At 43.1% G+C, this 23,827-nt stretch overlaps 1 protein-coding gene across 5 annotated transcripts in view; it reads left to right on the top strand.

Annotated features, from left to right (window-relative positions):
• The window catches only part of LOC112252250 (kelch-like protein 25), a 35,889-nt gene extending 24,046 nt beyond the window's left edge, over positions 1-11,843 (top strand). For 3 of the 5 annotated variants that reach the window (XM_024423327.2, XM_024423329.2, XM_024423323.2), the window contains exon 3: positions 5,035-5,497. The gene's annotated coding sequence lies outside the window, so the exon portion shown is untranslated. Of the gene's footprint in view, positions 1-5,034; positions 5,498-10,369 lie in introns of those variants that run through there. The other 2 variants (XR_002953821.2, XM_024423324.2) reach the window with 2 other exon arrangements.
• The last annotated feature ends 11,984 nt before the right edge of the window (positions 11,844-23,827 follow it).

The raw sequence follows: 23,827 nt of genomic DNA, 5'->3' as shown, positions 1-23,827 counted from the left end.
AATGGCAATTACTATTTACAATGAATCACATCACGGGTGAGCTCAACATTGATCAAAATCATTTAAAAAATCTAAAATGTCACTTTTTTTCTTCCCCGTGTCAACTTAAGATAAGACATGAATTTCGTCTGTTTGCAGTATCCATGTTGAAGAGGGTGTGTCTACGATCATTCCTTTCCCTTCATTCAAAGATGAGTGAACCGTCCCTTCACATGAATTTGTTCTGTGTCTATAATATTTATCTGCACACTGTTTACCTGGATTTGTTCCTTATTGTAGGCTACTATTACCTTTTTAGTCTTAGTCTTTACTACACTACTCACTGTTTTAACACATGACCTCATGTGAATCCTTAAAGAGATGGGTGGGGCTGGTTTAAGAGGGTGTGAACAATGCTGAATGGGTGTAGACAAGCGAGAACTCCCAATTGGTCCTTTTCTTAAAAGTGAGTTTACAAGTTGATCAACTTTCAAAGCAGAATTACTTGCCCATTGTTCCTAATTGCAGTGTATGCTATACCATTTTGTATCTCTGAGTCTCTACTTTTATTCAATTTCAAATGTTGCTACATAAGACTGATTTGAACTGGTCAGTCACATTTTGGAACAGTGAGTGCATTGAAAAGGTAAATATATTGTAGAACTAGGTTGGGTTCAGCTGAAACTCATACTTTGTGGCTGTGGTAACTAGTGACTACCCTCACCCCTTCTATCTTAATAAGGGCTTGTATATTTGATGAAGGTTGGGTTGTCGAGTTTGTATTCATCCTCCTGCTTGCTGGCGGACATAAGTCCCCTCGTTGGAGAGAGAAATCCAAAAGGATAAGTAATAACACTTCCAACTGTAAAACATTTATTCACCAAATTATGTTAATGTTAAAATTATTTCATATTATTTCCAATGTTGAGTCACTGGTGTTTATCAGCCTGTTGTCAAGCTAGCTAACACAAGATCCGCGTTGGGGACGATGAAATAACAGGAGCCCATTTTTAATGACTGAAGCGAAGTGGGCGATGGAACTGTTGGACGACGCGAGCGGCGAAAATGGGAGAGGGACATAAACAGGGCGGGGCCATAGTTGGGGGAAAGCTGAAATTTATGCAAATACTTCCTTTTGCTATTAACCAATCGAAGCTCAATATAATTTCCAGATCCTACTGGATTGGCTTATACCTAGCCTGCTTGCTAGCACCAACATGAGGGCGAAGCAAGTGTCGCCATCTGAATTTACGCGTTAAAAAGAATCTCGTACATGTCAGACGTGAAAGCTACGATGAACAACTAAACTAACTAATCAATCAAATTTAATCCAATTTATTTATATAGCCCTTCTTACATCAGCTGATGTCACAAAGTGCTGTACAGAAACCCAGCCTAAAACCCCAAACAGCAAGCAATGTAGAAGCAATGCAGGTGTAGAAGCACGGTAGCTAGGAAGAAACCTAGAGAGGAACCAGGCTATGAGGGGTGGCCAGTCCTCTTCTGGCTGTGCCGGGTGGAGATTATAACAGAACATGGCCAAGATGTTCAAATGTTCATAAATGACCAGCATGGTCGTATAATAATAAGGCAGAACAGTTGAAACTGGAGCAGCAGCACGGCCAGGTGGACTGGGGACAGCAAGGAGTCATCATGTCAGGTAGTCCTGGGGCATGGTCCTAGGGCTCAGGTCCTCCGAGGGGCATGGTTAGAGAACGCACACTTAGATTCACACAGGACACCAAATAGGACAGGAGAGGTACTCCAGATATAACAAACTGACCCTAGCCCCCCGACACATTAACTACTGCAGCATAAATACTGGAGGCTGAGACAGGAGGGGTCAGGAGACACTGTGGCCCCATCCGAGGACACCCCCAGACAGGGCCAAACAGGAAGGATATAAACCCACCCACTTTGCCAAAGCACAGCCCCCACACCACTAGAGGGATATCTTCAACCACCAACTTACCATCCTGAGACAAGGCTGAGTATAGCCCACAAAGAACTCCGCCATGGCACAACCCAAGGGGGGGCGCCATCCCAGACAGGATGACCACATCAGTGAATCAACCCACTCAGGTGACGCACCCCTTCCAGGGACGGCAAGAGAGAGCCCCAGTAAGCCAGTGACTCAGCCCCTGTAATAGGGTTAGAGGCAGAGAATCCCAGTGGGAAGAGGGGAACCGGCCAGGCAGAGACAGCAAGGGCGGTTCGTTGCTCCAGAGCCTTTCCGTTCACCTTCCCACTCCTGGGCCAGACTACACTCAATCATATGACCCACTGAAGAGATAAGTCTTCAGTAAGGACTTAAAGGTTGAGACCGAGTTTGCGTCTCTGACATGGGTAGGCAGACCGTTCCATAAAAATGGAGCTCTATAGGAGAAAGCCCTGCCTCCAGCTGTTTGCTTAGAAATTCTAGGGACAATTAGGAGGCCTGCGTCTTGTGACCGTAGCGTACGTGTAGGTATGTACGGCAGGACCAAATCAGAGAGATAGGTAGGAGCAAGCCAATGTAATGCTTTGTAGGTTAGCAGTAAAACCTTGAAGTCAGCCCTTGCTTTGACAGGAAGCCAGTGTAGAGAGGCTAGCACTGGAGTAATATGATCAAATTTTTTGGTTCTAATCAGAATTCGAGCAGCCATATTTAGTACTAACTGAATTTTATTTAGTGCTTTATCCGGGTAGCCGGAAAGTAGAGCATTGCAGTAGTCTAACCTAGAAGTGACAAAAGCATGGATTAATTTTTCTGCATAATTTTTGGACAGAAAGTTTCTGATTTTTGCAATGTTACGTAGATGGAAAAAAGCTGTCCTTGAAATGGTCTTGATATGTTCTTCAAAAGAGAGATCAGGGTCCAGAGTAACGCCGAGGTCCTTCACAGTTTTATTTGAGACGACTGTACAACCATTAAGATTAATTGTCAGATTCAACAGAAGATCTCTTTGTTTCTTGGGACCTAGAACAAGCATCTCTGTTTTGTCTGAGTTTAAAAGTAGAACGTTTGCAGCCATCCACTTCCTTATGTCTGAAACACATGCTTCTAGCAAGGGCAATTTTGGGGCTTCACCATGTTTCATTGAAATGTACAGCTGTGTGTCATCCGCATAGCAGTGAAAGTTAACATTATGTTTTCGAATGACATCCCCAAGAGGTAAAATATATAGTGAAAACAATAGTGGTCCCAAAACGGAACCTTGAGGAACACCGAAATTTACAGTTGATTTGTCAGAGGACAAACCATTCACAGAGACAAACTGATATCTTTCCGACAGATAAGATCTAAACCAGGCCAGAACTTGTCCGTGGGACCAATTTGGGTTTCCAATCTCTCCAAAAGAATGTGGTGATCGATGGTATCAAAAGCAGCACTAAGGTCTAGGAGCACGAGGACAGATGCAGAGCCTCGGTCCGATGCCATTAAAATGTAATTTACCACCTTCACAAGTGCCGTCTCAGTGCTATGATGGGGTCTAAAACCAGACTGAAGCATTTCGTATACATTGTTTGTCTTCAGGAAGGCAGTAAGTTGCTGCGCAACAGCCTTTTCTAAAATTTGAGAGGAATGGAAGATTCGATATAGCCCTATAGTTTTTTATATTTTCTGGGTCAAGGTTTGGCTTTTTCAAGAGAGGCTTTATTACTGCCACTTTTAGTGAGTTTGGTACACATCCGGTGGATAGAGAGCCGTTTATTATGTTCAACATAGGAGGGCCAAGCACAGGAAGCAGCTCTTTCAGTAGTTTAGTTGGAATAGGGTCCAGTATGCAGCTTGAAGGTTTAGAGGCCATGATTATTTTCATCATTGTGTCAAGAGATATAGTACTAAAACACTTGAGCGTCTCTCTTGATCCTAGGTCCTGGGAGAGTTGTGCAGACTCAGGACAACTGAGCTTTGAAGGAATACGCAGATTTAAAGAGTCCGTAATTTGCTTTCTAATAATCATAATCTTTTCCTCAAAGAAGTTTATGAATTTATCACTGCTAAAGTGAAAGTCATCCTCTCTTGGGGAATGCTGCTTTTAGTTAGCTTTGCGGCAGTATCAAAAAGGAATTTTGGATTGTTCTTATTTTCCTCAATTAAGTTAGAAAAATAGGATGATCGAGCAGCAGTAAGGGCTCTACGGTACTGCACGGTACTGTCTTTCCAAGCTAGTCGGAAGACTTCCAGTTTGGTGTGGCGCCATTTCCGTTCCAATTTTCTGGAAGCTTGCTTCAGAGCTCGGGTATTTTCTGTGTACCAGGGAGCTAGTTTCTTATGAGAAATGTTTTTAGTTTTTAGGGGTGCAACTGCATCTAGGGTATTGCGCAAGGTTAAATTGAGTTCCTCAGTTAGGTGGTTAACTGATTTTTGTCCTCTGGCGTCCTTGGGTAGACAGAGGGAATCTGGAAGGACATCAAGGAATCTTTGTGTTGTCTGTGAATTTATAGCACGACTTTTGATGTTCCTTGGCTGGGGTCTGAGCAGATTATTTGTTGCAATTGCAAACGTAATAAAATAGTGGTCCGATAGTCCAGGATTATGAGGAAAAACATTAAGATCCACAACATTTATTCCATGGGACAAAACTAGGTCCAGCGTATGACTGTGACAGTGAGTGGGTCCAGAGACATGTTGGACAAAACCCACTGAGTCGATGATAAAGGCTCCGAAAGCCTTTTGGAGTGGGTCTGTGGACTTTTCCATGTGAATATTAAAGTCACCAAAGATTAGAATATTATCTGTTATGACTACAAGGTCCGATAGGAATTCAGTGAGGAACGCTGTATATGGCCCAGGAGGCGTGTAAACAGTAGCTATAAAAAGTGATTGAGTAGGCTGCATAGATTTCATGACTAGAAGCACAAAAGACGAACATTTCAGGTTTTTTTGTAAATTGAAATTTACTATCGTAAATGTTAGCAACACCTCTGCCTTTGCGGGATGTGTGGGGGATATGGTCACTACTGTAACCAGGAGGTGAGGCCTCATTTAACACAGTATATTCATCAGGCTTAAGCCATGTTTCAGTCAGGCCAGGTTAATATCTCCCCTCTTATCTGTGCTTGTTCCAGGTTGAAGGATATCCCACCCTGACACCTGGGCAGATGTAAAGAACTTGAGAACCCCCCAGCCACCAGGACAATCACCATATCCCAGGATTTGTTTCAGGGGTGTGCAACATCAGAATGTTAGATACTTACTGCACTGCTGGAGCTAGAAGCATAAGCATTTCGCTGCACAGCTATAACATCTGCTAATCTGTGACGTGACCAATAAACTTTTATTTGATATAGAAATAGATTCATCCAGGTTATTGTTTGTCATGCAGATTGTTCAGGTCATTGTAATTTATGACGCTCATTCTAAAATACAGATGTGACTTCTGGGGGATTGCACTGTGTGAAAGTCTTACATTTAGACCACAATTAGTTGAATGAGGTGTTGGTAAAGGGCTGGAACAAAAACCTGTAAACTCCAAGCTATTTAAAGGCACAGTCAACTTAGTGCATGTAAACGTCTGACCCACTGGAATTGTGATACAGTGAATTGTAAGTGAAATAATCTGTCTGTTAACAATTGTTGGTAAAATTACTTGTGTCATGCACGAAGTAGATGTCCGAACAGACTTGCCAAAACTCTAGTTTGTTAACAAGAAATTTGTGGAGTTGTTGAAAAACGAGTTTTAATGACTCCAACCTAAGTGTATGTAAACTTCCGACTTCAACTGTATGTACCCCACACATACAATTATCTGTAGGGTTCCTCAGTCGAGCAGTGAGTATCAAACACAAAAGACCAGGGAGGTCTTCCAATGCCTCACAAAGGGCAGCTAAAAATTAATGCAGACATTGAATATCCCTTTTGAGCATGAAGTTATGAATTACACTTTGGATGGTGGATCAATACACCCAGTCACTACAAAGATGCAGGTGTCCTTCCTAACTCAGTTACCGAAGAGGAAGGAAACAGTTAGAGTAAAATTGGCTGGGATATGACAAAATGGAGAATGGATTAACAACATTGTAATTTCTAAACTAACCGAAATGACAGCGTGAAAAGGAAGCCTGTACAGAATAAAAATATTCCAAAACATGCATCTTGTTTGCAATAGGGCACTAAAGTAAAAATGCAAAACATGTGGCAAAGAAATTAATTTTATGTTCTGAATACAAAACCTTATGTTTGGGTAAAATCACTGAGTACAACTTTTCATATTTCCAAGCGTGGTGGTGGCTTCATCATGTTATGGGTATGCTTGTCATCGGCAAGGTTTTTTATTTTTTAAATTTAAATAAACCGAGGTAAGCAGGCAAAAGATGCATGCAGATGTTGGTTGATCTGCTCTACGACGTACACAAGCTTCAGGGGATTCATCTGAAGGTAACCCAGGACCTGGCTGTAAAAATTGCAAAAAGTGCATATGGGGTAAAATGAGCCAAAAATAATGTGACCAAACCTGAGTTTTATTATATCTCTCGGATATAGGACAGACACTTCAAAATCTTGTTCCGTATTATTTATTTATTTGACTGTGTTTTGCTATTTATGAATTATTCAATGCGTTTCTATGGGCTCTAGCAGTAAATCAAATCAAAGTTTATTTGTCACGTGCGCCGAATACAACAGGTGTAAACATTACAGTGAAATGCTTACTTACAGGCTCTAACCAATGGTGCCAAAAAAAGGTGTGTGTGGGTAAGTAAAGAAATAAAACAACAGTAGAAAGACATTTGAAAAAAGAGTAGCAAGGCTAAATACAGACCTGTTAGTCAGGCTTGAGGTAGAATGTACATGTAGGTATTGTTAAAGTGACTCTGCATATATGATGAACACAGAGTAGCAGAAGCGTAAAAAGGGGTTGGCGGGTGGTGGGACACAATGTAGATAGCCCAGTTAGAGCAATGGTTGGTCAGGCCAATTGAGGTAGTATGTACATGAATGTATAGTTAAAGTGACTATGCATATAAGATTAACAGAGAGTAGTAGCAGAGTAAAAGAGGGGTTGGGGGGACACACACAATGCAAATAGTCCGGGTAACCATTGGTTACCTGTTCAGGAGTCTTATGGCTTGGGTTAAAAACTGTTGAGAAGCCTTTTTGTCCTAGATTTGGCACTCCGGTACCGCTTGCCATGCGGTAGTAGAGAGAACAGTCTGTGGCTTTTTAGGGCCTTCCTCTGACACCGCCTGGTGTAGAGGTCCTGGATGGCAGGCAGCTTTGCCCCAGTGATGTACTGGGCAGTACGCACTACCCTCTGAAGTGCCTTGCGCTCGCAGGCCGAGCAATTACCGTACCAGGCAGTGATGCTCTCGATGTTGCAGCTGTAGAACCTTTTGAGGATCTCAGGACCCATGACAAATCTTTTTAGTTTCCTGAGGGGAATAGGCTTTGTCGTGCCCTCTTCACGACTGTGTTGGTGTGTTTGGACCAATCTAGTTTGTTGTTGATGTGGACACCAAGGAATTTGAATCTCTCAACCTGCTCCACTACAGCCCTGTCGATTAGAATGGGGATGTGCTCTGTGCTCCTTTTCCTGTAGTCCACAATCATCTCCTTAGTCTTGGTTACATTGAGGGATAGGTTGTTATTCTGGCACCACCCGGCCAGGTCTCTGACCTCCTCCCTATAGGCTGTCTCGTCGTTGTCGGTGATCAGGCCTACCACTGTTGTGTCGTCAGCAAACTTAATGATGGTGTTGGAGTCGTGCCTGTCCATGCAGTCATGGGTGAACAGGGAGTACAGGAGGGGACTGAGTACGCACCCCTGGGGAGCTCCAGTGTTGAGGATCAGCGTGGCAGATGTGTTGCTACCTACCCTCACCACCTGGGGGTGGCCTGTCAGGAAGTTCAGTATCCAGTTGCAGAGGGAGGTGTTTAGTCCCAGGATCCTTAGCTTAGTGATGAGCTTTGAGGGTACTATGGTGTTGAACGCTGAGCTAGGATAATGGTGTTGATGTGAGCCATTACCATCATTTCAAAGCACTTCATGGCTACGGAGGTGAGTGCTATGGGTCTGTAGTCATTTAGGCAGGTTGCCTTTGTGTTCTTGGGCATAGGGACTATGGTGGTCTGCTTGAAGCATGTTACAGACTCAATCAGGGACATGTTGAAAATGTCAGTGAAGAAACCTGCCAGTTGGTCAGCACATGCCCGGAGCACATGTCCTGGTAATCCGTCATGCCCCGCAGCCTTGTGTATGTTGACCTGTTTAAAGGTCTTTCTCACATTGGCTACGGAGAGTGTGATCACACAGTCGTCCTGAACAGCTGATGCTCTCATGCATGCCTCAGCGTTGCGTGCCTCGAAGCAAGCATAGAAGTGATTTAGCTCGTCTGGTAGGCTCGTGTCACTGGGCAGCTCGCGGCTGTGCTTCCCTTTGTAGTCTGTAATAGTTTTCAAGCCCTGCCACATCCGACGTGCGTCAGAGCCGGTGAAGTATGATTCAATCTTAGCCCTGTATTGACGCTTTGCCTGTTTGATGGTTTGTCGCAGGGCATAGCGGGATTTCTTGTAAGCTTCCGGGTTAGAGTCCCGCACCTTGAAAGCGGCAGCTCTACCCTTTAGCTCAGTGCGAATGTTGCCTGTTATCCATGGCTTCTGGTTGGGGTATGTACGTACAGTCACTGTGGGGACAATGTTCTCAATGCACTTATTGATAAAGCCAGTGACTGATGTGGTGTATTCCTCAATGTCATTGGAAGAATCCCGGAACATGTTCTAGTCTGTGATAGCAAAGCAGTCCTGTAGTTTAGCATCTGCTTCATCTGACCATTTTTTTATAGACCGAGTCACTGATGCATCCTGCTTTCATTTTTGCTTGTAAGCGGGAATCAGGAGGATAAAGTTGTGGTCGGATTTACCAACTGGAGGGCGAGGGAGAGCTTTGTACGCGTCTCTGTGTGTGGAGTACAGGTGATCTATAATTTTTTCCCTCTGGTTGCACATTTAACATGTTGATAGAGATTTGGTAGAACTGATTTAAGTTTCCCTGCATTAAAAGTCTGCGGCCACTAGGAGCGCCGCCTCTGGGTGAGTGGTTTCCTGTTTGCTTATTTCCTTATACAGCTGACTGAGTGCGGTCTTAGTGCCAGCATCTGTCTGTGGTGGTAAATAAACAGTCACGAAAAGTATAGCGGAGAACTCTCTAGGCAAGTAGTGTGGCCTGCAGTTTATCACAATATACTCAACTTCTGGCGAGCAAAATCTAGAGACTTCCTTAGATTTCGTGCACCAGCTGTTGTTTACAAATATGCACAGACCGCCCCCCTCCCTCGTCTTACCGGAGTGTGCTGTTCTATCCTGCCGGTGCAGAGTGTATCCTTCTAGCTGAATATCCATGTCGTCATTCAGCCACAATTCCGTGAAGCATAGGATATTACAGGTTTTTTTAAGGCTATATTCAATATTAAATGTTTTTTTGATACCTACATAGGTCCTAAAAAATTCTAAATCAAATGGCTAAATGAATCATTTTATGAACAACTTATAACAATTCCATACGTTAGCTTAGTAGATATTGTGATCTAAGGACTTAAACCTACAGGGGGTTTAATTGCACATACAGAACTAACATTAACAATATGCATGCCAGACATTCCTGCTTTATTTGACCTTTATTTAACTAGGCAAGTCAGTTAAGAACAAATTCTTATTTACATGTATCTTATTTACAATCACGGCGTACCATGGCCAAACCTGGACGACGCTGGGTCAATTGTGCCCCGCCCTATGGGACTCCCTATCACGGCCAGATGTGATTCAGTCTGGATTCAAACCAGGGACTGTAATGACATCGCTTTCACTGAGATGCAGTGCCTTAGACCGCTGCGCCACTCAGGAGCCCTGAGGGTTGACGAGAGATGAACTGCTTCTCCTAGTTTTATGAGAAATATTACTGTGATGAAAATTCCAGATTGTCTGCATAATCAAATAACATACAGCTCAGACACCCATATAGACCCCACAATAAATGCCACCAGGGGTCTCTTCACAGTCCAAGTCCAAAACGAATTCATGCCAACACACAGTATTTACTATACAGAGCCATGATCGCATGGAACTCCCTTCCATCTCCAATTACTCAAGCACAATGACCATTAAAAATGTATAAAACATCTCATGGCACAATAGGGACTGAAATTATGCACACACTAACAGTCTACACATTATTTAGTTGTATTTAGTTGTATTGTTTGTATATCGTTGTATTTTACATTTGTGTGACCGTTCTTGTCTATCAGTGTATCTGTGGAAGAATAGCTGCTGCTTCTAATGGGGATCTGAATAAACCAATAAGTTGTGTTGAGTCTGTATTCCTCATTGGCGCCGTTTTGTCTATTTCAGTGTTTTGCCTCTGAGACATGAGACTTTGGTTTCACTGTGTATCCATCCGCCTCTCTGTTCACAGATGTCACATGTTTCCGGCCATAGTGACTAGCAGAGGCTTGCTGGGGCTTGCCTGCCTGTAGACCAACGAGATGTGTCAAGCGAGTGAAGGGTTTGGTTCCGCCAGGGTCGCCCAGCTATAGCTGTTACGCCAAACACCCCATCGGAGGTAAAGACTGTTCCAGATTATCTGAGGGGTCCAACGGCAGAACACAAGGTCCTCCAAGAGGGATGCCATTTGCTGGATCTTCTCCCTCACATCACAAGGAGACATCCATACCATGCTTCCTAACAGTCTTATTCATGACCATGGAGAGAAACAGACCCTTTATAGACAGACAACCGATTTGGGTATTATTGCTCAGTATTTCAAACTGAGGCCATTTTTAAATGTCTTATTATTTGAGGGATCCCCTATTAGATCATTCCAGCTTTGAACCCAGGCGATGTGGTCTTAAGGGGTGATTGTTTTTTGTAAATTTCAATTAATTAACTACAGTAAGCAGGAACACTATCCCTTCCATCATAAAATGTGGTGCTGTTTGTTAGCGCTTTGCTGTAGGCTCTCAGCACACACTGTTAATGAGCCTCAGCAGACACTCAGATCCAACAAGCAGCCCTACACTACATTGCAGGTCAACTCTTTAAAACAATGAGATACTGTATATCAAAGAAACACAACACGTATCATCTAACTTTCAGGGGAAGTACATGTTAAAGTATAAGCAGTTGTACTGTATTTACTTTGTATCTATGAAACAATTCAGCCTGGGACTCCTGTCAACACCACAGCACAATTTGCTATTGTTGACCTCTTATCATTGAAGCATTTCTTGAAGGTATGAAACGATACCCATTACTCACTGGTTTAATCAAGATTGTTTCCATGTCATTTCAACCCCCAAATTAAATGTGATTACATTGGAAACATGGAAAACTGATTTGGATTAGCAAAAAGTAATCAACGTAGGGGAATTGTCTTTTTTTTCACCCACCTTTTAACCTAAATCCAATGGACATGGTGACATTTCTTGTTGATTTCAAGTTGAATTCACATTTGTTGACAACTCAACCAAATTTAAAATCAAAACTAGATGTTGAAATTGCATCTGTACCCACTGGGTACATTGTGGTTGATGTGTGTTTTAGTTATACAACCTTGGCACTATACATTTGATAATATGTCAATGAGGGTACTAAGCTTTGATATTGGGATTTTTCCAGGGGTGAATTTGGTTTATATCTGGAGTTTATTTGTGGAATGATAGCCGCCCAGAAGCTACAACCTTTTTCTTCAGAAGCCCCATAGGGGGGGGATTTTTTTTTTAATGATAAAGACTCACTTTTAAACTACAGTTACTTTTCCATGTGGGGGGTGCCTTCAAGGACTGTAATAAGGCCTCCTTGTGAACTGAATTTCTGTGCCTAATACTGGTAGAAAGGTTTGTCATAAATTCACTCTGTTAAAGTGTTTGAATAAATTACTTTTTAATTTACATTGACTACTGGTTGGTTCCATAAGTACAGGGACAGGGATTAATTGAGTGCCTCAGCCTGCCGTCCTGATTTGTCACACCTCTAATGCAGACATTCCAGAGGGCTTTGAAGTAGACAAAATCATCTTATGATCGTAATTAGAGTTAGATTAAGAGCAGTGGGGATTTATTCCAGAATTTCATCCTTTTTCTGATGTGGTTAGTCTGATGAGAACGTTAATAGAAGAGGTAATAGGCACAGCTAAGTCAGCCAAGTAGTAGAAGGAGGTGTCCACTTCACAGGCTGTAGCAACAACAATGCAAGAAATATGTTCTCTTGAAAGCTAAGATTCATTATTTAATGCAAGGTTTTTTGGAAGCACAGTTCGGTCGATATTTTTTATTTTACTTTAGGATTCAAAACACTTACTCTTGCAGTATGCTGCATCAAATGACCCATTCTGTATTTTCACTTGTATATAGAATCCCTCCTTCATGAGCACCAATATAAAGACCCTAAAGCTAGCCCAGTGAAGGCAACAGTAACAATAACCTCGCTCTGCTGAATATGTTGTCTGCCTAAATCAATTATTTAGAGTTCTATTTATAATGGTTTGCCTTGCAACCCTCTCTTTCCCAGGATACAAGGGTCTTATCCTGTAACGTTTGCTCTGCTACAGCGAGAAGCTATTAGCATGACCCATTAGGCTGGGAGTGACAGGTGTGGAAGCGGACCACAACAGAGATATTTCCAGCTCAGTCCTGGCCCCTCAGGGAAAATAAATGCAAACTGTAGATTTAACAGATTCTTTTTTTTAGCTGAAAGGAAAGTTTAAAAACAGAAGTATTGTCCCCGGCCACTTTTTAAGTAGTGGAAGTGGGAATATTCGATCTAGATGTCCACTCATCCTTATACCCGTCCAAATAATAACACCAACGTACTCACCAATCTCTCAACCTGACACTCAGAGTGACAGTATGTCCACAAGGTTGTTGCAACTCTGTTTTTAGCTCATTACAGACACATTTACCCTCACCTCTAATCTGCCTGTGTGGCTGTCAGCCCAGAAGCTTTAGGAGGAGTTCCAAAGGCAGCCAATGAAGGGCACAGGCTGGCATCGCCAGGCAGCATAGCAAGTCCTCTGGGCAGGTGGAAGGTGAGTCTTCTGCCAGGAGACGATCCCACCTGCCTCTCAGCCGTCTGGACAGACCACCTGCTGCCCTTCATCATCGCTGATATCCAATATCATCCAAGATCACCCTCCCTCCAACACATACTTTAATTTCCTTAGGGTTTTACAAGAGACTGCAAATATCACATTCCTTTTTCATATATTATTTTATGTGTACAAGGATGTGGGCTTGTCCTGCATGTTAGATTGGGATGGCACTGTTCATAAAACTCGTTGATTTTCCATGTAATCAATTCCCACTATATGCTGTTTTCCATCCTGAGATGGTGGCACTCTGCACCAGGATGTCCCTTGTAACCCCCACACAAATGTACTCCTGACTACAGGTGTTACCAAATAATAAAGTACTATACCCAACTACTTTCAGGCTGCGTACTTCCAAACTGCTACATGAAATGGTCTGTGTATGGCCCTAATAGCATGTTAGCATTCACAGGGAGGTTGCTCTCTAATTGAAATGCAGCATCAGAGTTGTTACAGGTGTTTTCATAAGCTGCTTCATAATTGAGCAATCCTGGATCTTCACTTATGTATATTTTAGCATATCCACCCCTCTCTTCCCAGTTCAGAAAACCCTCAAGCAACACTTAAGTCTTGCTAAACTTCACAGGATTTCAAAATGCAATGAATGCCTACTGTTTTGAATAAATAAATATCAACAACCTTTCTCACTGTTCAGAGAAGGGAACACAAAATGCCTTGTTTCAGTGTCCTTTCATGTTTTCTAACAGAATACTTATGCTTTGGCATTGCATTTGCTCAATGACTACATGCTACAGTACATCCCCACCGATAATACAGCCAGAGGTATATGGCAGGGCCTACAGGAAATCACTACAAAAATAAAACCAGCCACGTCACGGACACCGATGACACACTTCCAGACAAACTAAACACCCTCTTTGCCCGCTTTGAGGATAATACAGTGCCATTGTCGCAGACCGCTAACAAGGACTGCACCCCCTTCTACGTGGCCGATGTGAGTAAAACATTTAAACGTGTTAACCCTTGCAAGATTGCTGGACTAGACGGCATCCCTAGCCACGTCCTCAGAGCATGCGCAGACCAACTGGCTATCAAGGACTGTGGGCTCTCCTTCTCCATGGCCAACGCGAGTAAGACATTTAAACGTGTTAACCCTCACAAGGCTGCCGGCCCAGACGGCATCCCTTACCGCGTCCTGTTGGCTGGTATGTTTACGGACATATTCAATCTCTCCCTATCCCAGTCTGCTGTCCCCACATGCTTCAAGATGGCCACCATTGTTCCTGTACCCAAGAAGCCAAAGATAACTGAACTAAATGACTACTGCCCCGTAGCACTCACTTCTGTCATCAAGAAGTGCTTTGAGAGACTAGTCAAGGATCATATCACCTCCACCTTATCGGCCACCCTAGACCCACTTCAGTTTCATTACTGCCCCAACAGGTCCACAGACAAAGCAATCGCCATCACACTGCCCTATCCCATCTGGACAACCAATGTAAGACTGCTGTTCATTGACTACAGCTCAGCGTTCAAGACCATAGTATCCTCTCAACACGCCTTGTGCAAATGGGGCCTGGACTTTGATGGGCCGCCCCCAGGTGGTGAAGGTAGGAAACAACATCTCCACTTCACTGACCCTCAACACTGGGGCCCTACAAGGGTGTGTGCTTAGCCCCCTCCTGTACTCCCTGTTCACTCACGACTGCGTGTCTATGCACGACTCTAAGTCAATCATCAAGTTTGCAGACAACACAACAGCAGTGGGCTTGATTACCAACAACAAGAAACAGCCTACAGGGAGGAGGTGAGGGCACTCTGTGTTTGGTGTCAGGAAAACAACCTCTCAGTCAATGTCAACAAAATAAAAGAGATGCTTGTGAACTTCAGGAAACAGTAGAGGGAGCACTCCCCTATCCACATCGAAGAGACAGCAGTGGAGAAGGACAAAAGTTTTAAATTCCTCGGCGTACACATCACAGACAAACTTCAATGGTCCACACACACAGACAGTGTGGTGAAGAAGGCGCAACAGTTCCTCTTCAACCTCAGGAAGCTGAAGAAATTTGGCTTGTCACCCAAAACCCTGACAAACTTTTACAGATGCACAATCAAGAGCATCCTGTCGGGCTGTATCACAGCCTGGTACGGAAACTGCACCGCCCTCAACCGCAAGGCTCTCTAGAGGGTGGTGCAGACTGCACACTACCTGCCCTCCATGACACCTACAGCACCCGATGTCACAGGAAGGCCAAAAAGGACAACCACCACACGAGCCACTGCCTGTTCACACCTCTACCATCCAGAAGGCGAGGTCAGTACAAGTGCATCAAAGCTGGGACCGAGAAACTGAAAAACAGCTTCTATCTCAAGGCCATCAGACTGCTAAACAGCCATCACTAACTCAGAGGCTGCTGCCTACATTGAGACCCAACCACTGGCCACTTTAATGAATTGATCACTAGTGACTTTAACTAATGCCTCTTTAAATAATGCCACTTTCATAATGTTTGCCTTTCTTACATTGCTCATATCATATGTACATAATGTATAACATCTACTGTACATACAGTATACCATTATACCATCTATTGCACCTTTCCTATGCCACTCGGCCATCGCTCATCCATATATTTATATGTACATATTCATCTCTTTAGATTTGTGTGTATTAGGTAGTTGTTGGGGAATTGTTAGATTACTTGTTAGATATCATTGCACTGTCGGAACTAGAAGCACAAACATTTCGCTACACTCACATTAACATCCACTAACCATGTGTATTTGACCAATACACTTTGATTTGAGTTGAGCTACTGCTAACAATAAATATGTATTATCCCTCAAGGTGCAATTATCTGGGTACATTCATTCATGTCAATCCTGTCCTTTAGTGTTACCATGAATCCATTTTAGATAATTGGCATAAGAGAACTTCGTTTGAGCTAGTAAATCTCTTCTGAAATGATTCTGTTCATAAGACTTGAACATGAACAATCCTAGCTTTAGAACTCTGGGTGTCACCTAGTCTGATTAAACCAGCCTGTAATGCCCAATTCATTGGTACAGTTGAAGTCGGAAGTATACATACACTTAGGTTGGAGTCATCAAAATTTGTTTTTCAATCACTCCACAAATTTCTTGTTAACAAACTATGGTTTTGGCAGGTCGGTTAGGACATGTACTTTGTACACGGCACAAGTCATTTCTCCAACAATTGTTTACAGACAGATTATTTCACTTATAATTCACTGTATCACAATTCCAGTGGGTCAGAAGATTACATACACTAAGTTGACTATGCCTTTAATAAACAGCTTGGAAAATTCCAGAAACTGATGTCTTGGTTTTAGAAGCTTCTGATAGGCTAATTGACATCATTTGAGTCAATTGGAGGTGTACCTGTGGATGTATTTCAAGGCCTACCTTCAAACACAGTCCCTCTTTGCTTGACATCATGGGAAAATAAAAATAAATCAGCCAAGACCTCAGAAGAAATTTTAGACCTCCACAGGTCTGGTTCATCCTTGGGAGCAGTTTCCAAACATCTGAAGGTACAACGTTCATCTGTACAAACAATAGTACGCAAGTATAAACACCGTGGGACCATGCAGCCGTCATACCGCTCAGGAAGGAGACTCATTCTGTCTCCTAGAGATGAATGTACTTTAGTGCGAAAAGTGCAAATCAATCCCAGAACAACAGCAAAGGACCTTGTGAAGATGCTGGAGGAAACAGGTACAAAAGTATCTATATCCACAGTAAAACGAGTCATATGTCAACATAACTTGAAAGGCCACTCAGCAAGGAAGAAGCCACTGCTCCAAAACCACCATTAAAAAGCCAGACCACAGTTCGCAACTGCACATGGAGACAAAGATCGTACTTTTTGGAGAAATGTCCTCTGGTCTGATGAAACAAAAATAGAACTATTTGGCGATAAGGACCATCGTTATGTTTGGAGGAAAGGGGGAAAGGCTTGCAAGTCGAAGAACACCATCCATCCAGCAATGGGGTGGCAGCATCATGTTGTGGGGGTGCTTTGCTGCAGGAGGGGCTGGTGCACTTCACAAAATAGATGGAAGTGCAGGTGCATTTATACGGAGACTTGATTACACACAGGTGGATTGTATTTATCATCATTAGTCATTTAGGTCAACATTGGATCATTCAGAGATCCTCACTGAACTTCTGGAGAGAGTTTGCTGCACTGAAAGTAAAGGGGCTGAATAATTTTGCACGCCCAATTTTTCAGTTTTTGATTTGTTAAAAAAGTTTGAAATATCCAATAAATGTCGTTCCACTTCATGATTGTGTCCCACTTGTTGTTGATTCTTCACAAAAAAATACAGTTTTATATCTTTATGTTTGAAGCCTGAAATGTGGCAAAAGGTCGCAAAGTTCAAGGGGGCCGAATACTTTCGCAAGGCACTGTACACAATTCCTGGAAGCGGAAAATGTCAGAGTTCCTTCATGGTCTGCGTACTCACCAGAAATGTCACCCATTGAGCACGTTTGGGTTGCTCTGTATCAACATGTACGACAGCATTTCACAGTTTCCGTCAATATCCAGCAACTTCGAACAATCATTGAAGAGGAATTGGACAACATTCCACAATCAACAGCCTGATCAACTCTATGCGAAAGAGATGCACTGCATGATGCAAACTTTTCTTTTTTAAAGGTATCTATGACCAACTGTATTTGTATTCCCAGGCCTGCGAAATCTATAGATTAGGGCTTTATTTATTTACTTCAATTGACTGATTTCCTTAGATGAAATGTAACTCAGTAAAATCTTTGTTCCATGTTGCGTTTATATTTTTGGTCAGTGTACATTAAGAAGACCGAGAGCCTTTCACACACTCACTCCTCCCTCTAATGCCAAACATAGATCAGGGCTTGTCAGATACTCCACAATCTCTTATTTTATTTACCACTGATTAAGAGAGACATGTGAAATCAATAAATTCCATTAGCCCTATAAGTCTGTGTAAAACTAAATAAACACTTTGAACAGCGAATCTCACTCCCCAGCGATGGGATTGACAGTGGTCTGCTGCACTCACTGCTTAGTATGCAGACATGTTCTGCAGAAAGTCTATTGACCTTCTCTCAGTGAGTGCCTTGGATACACAGACTCCTGGGAGTTGAGAGGTTAAACGTCAAGCTGAGGATTGGCTGCAGCAATATTGTGTGTAAGGGGTGGGTGGTGTTGTCATTGTGGAGCAGAGAGCAGCAGACTAGGACTGGCCTGACTGCACCACTGGGATAGAGCATACAAACAGGAACAGTTGAGGACAAAACTACAATTACAACAAACCCTACACTGAACAGTAGGCTACAACATAGATAGTGTTGTAAATTTACAAGCTACCACATTCACAATGGCTCACAAATTCTGGGGAAAGTATAAGAGGTAAAATTAAGGGGGGGTGAGAGAGAAGCAAGCTGTGTAAGGTTGTAAAGCCACTTGGAAATACCATTGTGTAGTCTTTCTAGTGATAGGGAGTAGTGAGCTACTGTACATTTAGCTCCACTAGTAACTATACTCCATTTTGCAGTAACTTGGTGGTAGTTGAACTAAATTCAAATATACTTAGTGTTTTCAGTAGTTAATTACTATTTTGACATGTAGCGGTGTAGAAAACCACTGGATTACTAATAAATTACTTTTTTGCAAAAAGTAAAGATGGGTCTACATTCTTAGAAAAAAGGGTTCCGAAAGGGTTCTTCACGGTTCTCCTATGGGGACAGCCAAAGAACACTTTTAGGTTTTTTGTTTTTCTTCTAAAATTGTAGGCAAGAATTTCCTTTCTTTGTTAGCATAATACCTGCCTCCTTTTCACTTGAAACAGGTTTGTGTTTAATAGACTCAACAACACATCCTGTTAACAAGGGACTCGAGAGCGATCTGTTTTTGCTATTTGTATTATATGACATTTTAGATTTGCATATGATCATTTTTCACAAAGTAGTTTGGATGTAGATAACTACTTTTTCAATGTATCTTTAGTTAATAAACTATATTTTTCTGAAGGGTAGCTTTAGTGTAGCTTAATTCTTCCAGTGTGAAGTAATTGGTAGCTTGGAAAACTATATTTTCAGAATAGCTTCCCCAACACTGAATCTCTTTCAACAATCCATGGACTTTAAGCTTGAGCTGGAATTCAGAACCAAACATCATAAAGACAAATCAAATATTCCATCCAGGACACACCTGTTGCATGTTGCCCTCCCCTATTATAAATCATGTACAGCAGCCATGAGAATTAACAACATGTGAGCTGAGCCAGGTCTCTAGTTGAATTTATTCAATTTAAGCTGAATGTATTAATTAGTCCCTGTAATAATGGTGTATGTAGTAACACTGGTTAATTCATGTAATAACTTTTATAAATATAATAACATTTAGTATTTTATTAATATCCCCATTAGCTGTTGCCAAGGCAGCAGCTACTCTTCCCAGGGTCAGAAATAAAACATTACATCATACAAAACATTGTGCATCATATGTACATTGCTCCATTATTACATTAATAAGAATAATGTGTATGTGTCTCTCTCTCTCGCTTTCACATTGTGCTGTGAGTTGTTGATTTATCTGTTTTTTTTTTTAAATCAGATTGTATTGCTAGCTTGAGTTACCTGAGGTGGGAGAGAGTTCCATGTAGTCATTGCTATATATAGTATGGTGCGTTTCTTAGCCTCTGTTCTGGACTTGGGGACTGTGAAGAGACCACTGGTAGCATGTCTTGTTTCAGTGGGGTATGTATGGGTGTCTGTGCTGTGTTTTAACTGATTGAAACAGACAGTTTGGTACTTTCAATGCATCAATACCTCTGACAAAGACAAGTAGTGATGCAGTCAATCTCTCCTCCACTTTGAGTCATGAGAGATTAACATGCATGTTGTTGTTTTTTTGTAAATTCCTGTCAAGAAGAGACTCAGAAGCACAGTTAGCCTAAGGTTTGAAATGGAGGTCGCTAACAATGCTGAAGGAGCTGTGATATTTTGTTTTATTCCCAGATAACGTGGTCCCCCCGGACCACTTTCAATGTAGCGACTGTTTGCTTGCAGAGGACTACAGAGGTGAAGTGGCTACTCTTAGCAAACAAGTAGTGAACTTACAGAAGCTACTGGGGAATCCACATCACCTGACTTGCCTAGGTAAATAAAAGTTAAATATAACAAAATAAAACATCCACATCCACCTACTTTCTCTTCTACTCCAGTAGCTGGACGCCACTCTGACCTGATGGGTGTGTTGCCGCCATGTCGTTTCTCCATAAACGACTGGCCAGTGTTCTGCAGGGATCCCTCCACGAAAGGGTCTCCCCCTTCCCTGGGAAATTGAATTAGTAGGATGCTTCTGGATGACTTAATGGATGTTCCTATTTGTTACAGGCTTAGGTTTTTCCATTTGTTGTTTTGACTGAATGGAAGGCCAATGCAATGATACTGTATGTTGCGTGGTTCTAGGTTAGATATTGTCCACCCTACATACTGTACATTCAAAATTCAACATATCACCTACCTCAGTCCAAAGTCTTTTGACGGCTGGACATTTCCATAACAGATGCATTAGTGTACCAACCTCGATTTTGTGCTTTTCCATGTTGCATCCCACTGTACTGCAGTGAGAGATACACCCAAGTCCTGTTCCCAACATAACTGAGCAGGGATGTTGTTGTTTGAGGAGGAGATGCCAACCAGCTTGTATAAGGCGGAAAACGTTTTTTTCCCATAAGCAACACCCCTCAGTTTGTTGTCCATCACGCTTTTAGATCCCACATCAATACCGTTTGAGGATTTACATTTTATTATGGATTTGTGTCAGGACCTGGTTACGAACTCAGGTCTCCGATGTGAGAAACAGTCACTTAGAAACTGAGCCACAAATAGTCGGCAGAACCCAGAAGATGAGGCACACACAGCAGTACTAGAGACGGTGATTTAATAAAGAAAAAAATCTTCAGGCAAAAATATAAATCCACAACGTCAAAAGTAATTCCAAGAGAAAAAAATAATATCCTCCAAGACACAAGGAAAATCCACAAAGTGGTAAGAACAGCAGCGAAAAAAACAAACCTCAATAGAATAATCAAAAATAAACAAGAACAAAACCAGAGTACCTCAAGAAAATCCAACTAGAGAAACAAAAGTTCACAGCATGGCTGGGTGCTAACATACAAACACAGTGTCACACCCTGACCATAGTTTACTTTGTATATTTCTATGTTTTGGTTGGTCAGGGTGTGAGCATTCTATGTTTCATGTCTAGTTTGTCTATTTCTATGTCTGGCCTGATATGGTTCTCAATCAGAGGCAGGTGTTAGTCATTGTCTCTGATTGGGAACCATATTTAGGTAGCCTGGGTTTCACTGTGTGTTTGTGGGTGATTGTTCCTGTCTCTGTGTTTTCACCAGATAGGGCTGTTTCGGTTTTCATTACGTTTCCACGTTTGTTGTTTTTTTGTAGTTTTTGTATTGATTCGTGTTTTACGTTTGTTGATTAAACATGGATCGCAATCTACACGCCGCATTTTGGTCCGACTCTCCTTCACCAAAAGAGAACCGTTACACACAGAGCAAAGAACTAAGGAACACTAAGGGTTTTAATACATTCAAGGGAAATGAGGCACGGGGGCAACTAATAACTAGAACAAGGGAAAAACAAAAGGGTCAAAAAAGCACAACGGGGGCATCTAGTGACCAAAACCTGAACAATCCTGGGCAAATCAATGACAATTTGAGCTGCAAATAGGGTAGAAATGCCGTATCTGTCACGCCTGTTCCCGCTCCCCCTCTCGCCAGGCTGCCCATCATTACGCACACCTGTCATACATCATTACGCACATCAGCACTTCATTGAACTCACCTGGACTCCATCACTTTGCTGATTGCCTCCTTTATATCTGTCTATTCCTCAATTTGATCCCCATGTCAGCATTAATGTTGTTATGTTTCCCTTGTCCAGGTGCCCGTATTTTGTTTCATGTCTGTTATTTATAAAATATTCAGTCCCTGTACTTGCTTCCCCTCTCCCAGTGTCTGTCCTCACAGAATGCTGACACCAATATTGGAAGCATCAGGGAGTTTTTTGTTGTTTTTTGTTTTGGTTGGTGAAGTCGGGTCCGTGTGCCACTGCCGAAGAAACCAGGGATGCCTTAGCTGGCTCGGGAGGTTTTATTATTTTTGTTGCAAATTAAATTGCAAATGCCTTAGATGATAGAAAGAATTGTGCTGCCAATTTTGTAGCTTGTTAAAATCTTTTGATACTGTAGTCCATGTTTTTCTGTTGAATAAGCTATCCTCAATAGGGTTGGGTACTGATGCTTGCCGATGGTTTCATAATTATCTCAATGACAGAACTCAGGCCATCAAGGTAGATGGGGTCAAATCTGAGTTCCTTTAGTTACATTAAGGGGTTCCCCAAGGTTTGATACTCGGCCCAGTATGCCCCACTAATGTTTACAATCTATATATATATACTGAACAACAAATGTAAAATGTTGGTCCCATGTTTCATGAGCTGAAATAAAAGATCCCAGAAATGTTCCAAACACACAAAAAGCTGATTTCTCTCAAATGTTAGTGAGAATTTCTCCTTTGCCACGATAATTAATCCACCTGACAGGTGTGGCATATCAGGAATCTGATTAAACAGCATGATCATTAGACAGATGCACCTTATGCTGGGAACAGTAAAAGGCCACTCCAAAATGTGCCTACCCTTAGTGACTATTAAAACCTACCCTAACCAGAAACCGTGGATATGTAACGATCTTCTTCATCTGAGGAACAGGAATGATCAGACCAATATGCAACGTGGTACGTGTCCATGTTAAATGTATTACAACTGAACACAAAATAAACGTGAAACAACGAAAACCGAAACAGTTCTGCATGGTGAAAACACAGACAACAACTACCCACAAACCATAGTGGGAAAACAGGCTGCCTAAGTATTGTTCTCAATCAGAGACAACGATTGACAGCTGCCTCTGATTGGGAACCATACCAGGCCAAACACATAGAACTATAACATATAGAACAAAACTGGGGACTGGGGACTCTTACATCGGGCCCCGAATAGGCAGGCGACTCTGGCAGCGCAGGAGTGAAGGGCGGCTCTGGCAGCGCAGGAGTCAAGGGCGGCTCTGGCAGCGCAGGAGTGAAGGGCGGCTCTGGCAGCTCCTGACTGATGCCTGACGGGCGGCTCTGGCAGCACCTGACTGACGGGCGGCTCCTGACTGACGGGCGGCTCTGGCAGCTCCGGACTGACGGGCGGCTCCTGACTGACGGGCGGCTCCGGACTGACGGGCGGCTCCTGACTGACGGCGCTCTGGCGGCTCTGGACTGACGGGCGGCTCTGGCAGCTCTGGACTGACGGGCGGCTCCTGACTGACGGGCGGCTCTGGCAGCTCCGGACTGACGGGCGGCTCCTGACTGATGGGCGGCTCTGGCGGCTCCTGACTGACGGGCGGCTCTGGCGGCTCCTGACTGACGGGCGGCTCTGACTGCGGGCGGCTCCTGACTGACGGGCGGCTCTGACTGCGGGCGACTCCGGACAGGAGCGGCTCCTGACAGGGCGGCTCCTGACAGGAGGGCGACTCCTGACTGAGGGCTGAGCTCCTGACAGGACTGAGACTCCTGACAGGAGGGAGACTCCGGACAGGAGGGAGACTCCGGACAGGAGGGAGACTCCGGACGCGCTAGACAGGCGGGAGAACCTGGAGGGAGGAGATGGAGAGACAGCCTGGTGCGTGGGGCTGCCACAGGACCCACCAGGCTGGGGAGACCTACAGGAGGCCTGGTGCGTGGA

The sequence above is a fragment of the Oncorhynchus tshawytscha genome, linkage group LG06 (assembly GCF_018296145.1).
Source record: "Oncorhynchus tshawytscha isolate Ot180627B linkage group LG06, Otsh_v2.0, whole genome shotgun sequence".
NCBI lineage: Eukaryota > Metazoa > Chordata > Actinopteri > Salmoniformes > Salmonidae > Oncorhynchus > Oncorhynchus tshawytscha.
Note: the sequence above shows the minus strand (reverse complement) of the source record. Positions and strands in the feature narration are given on the sequence as shown.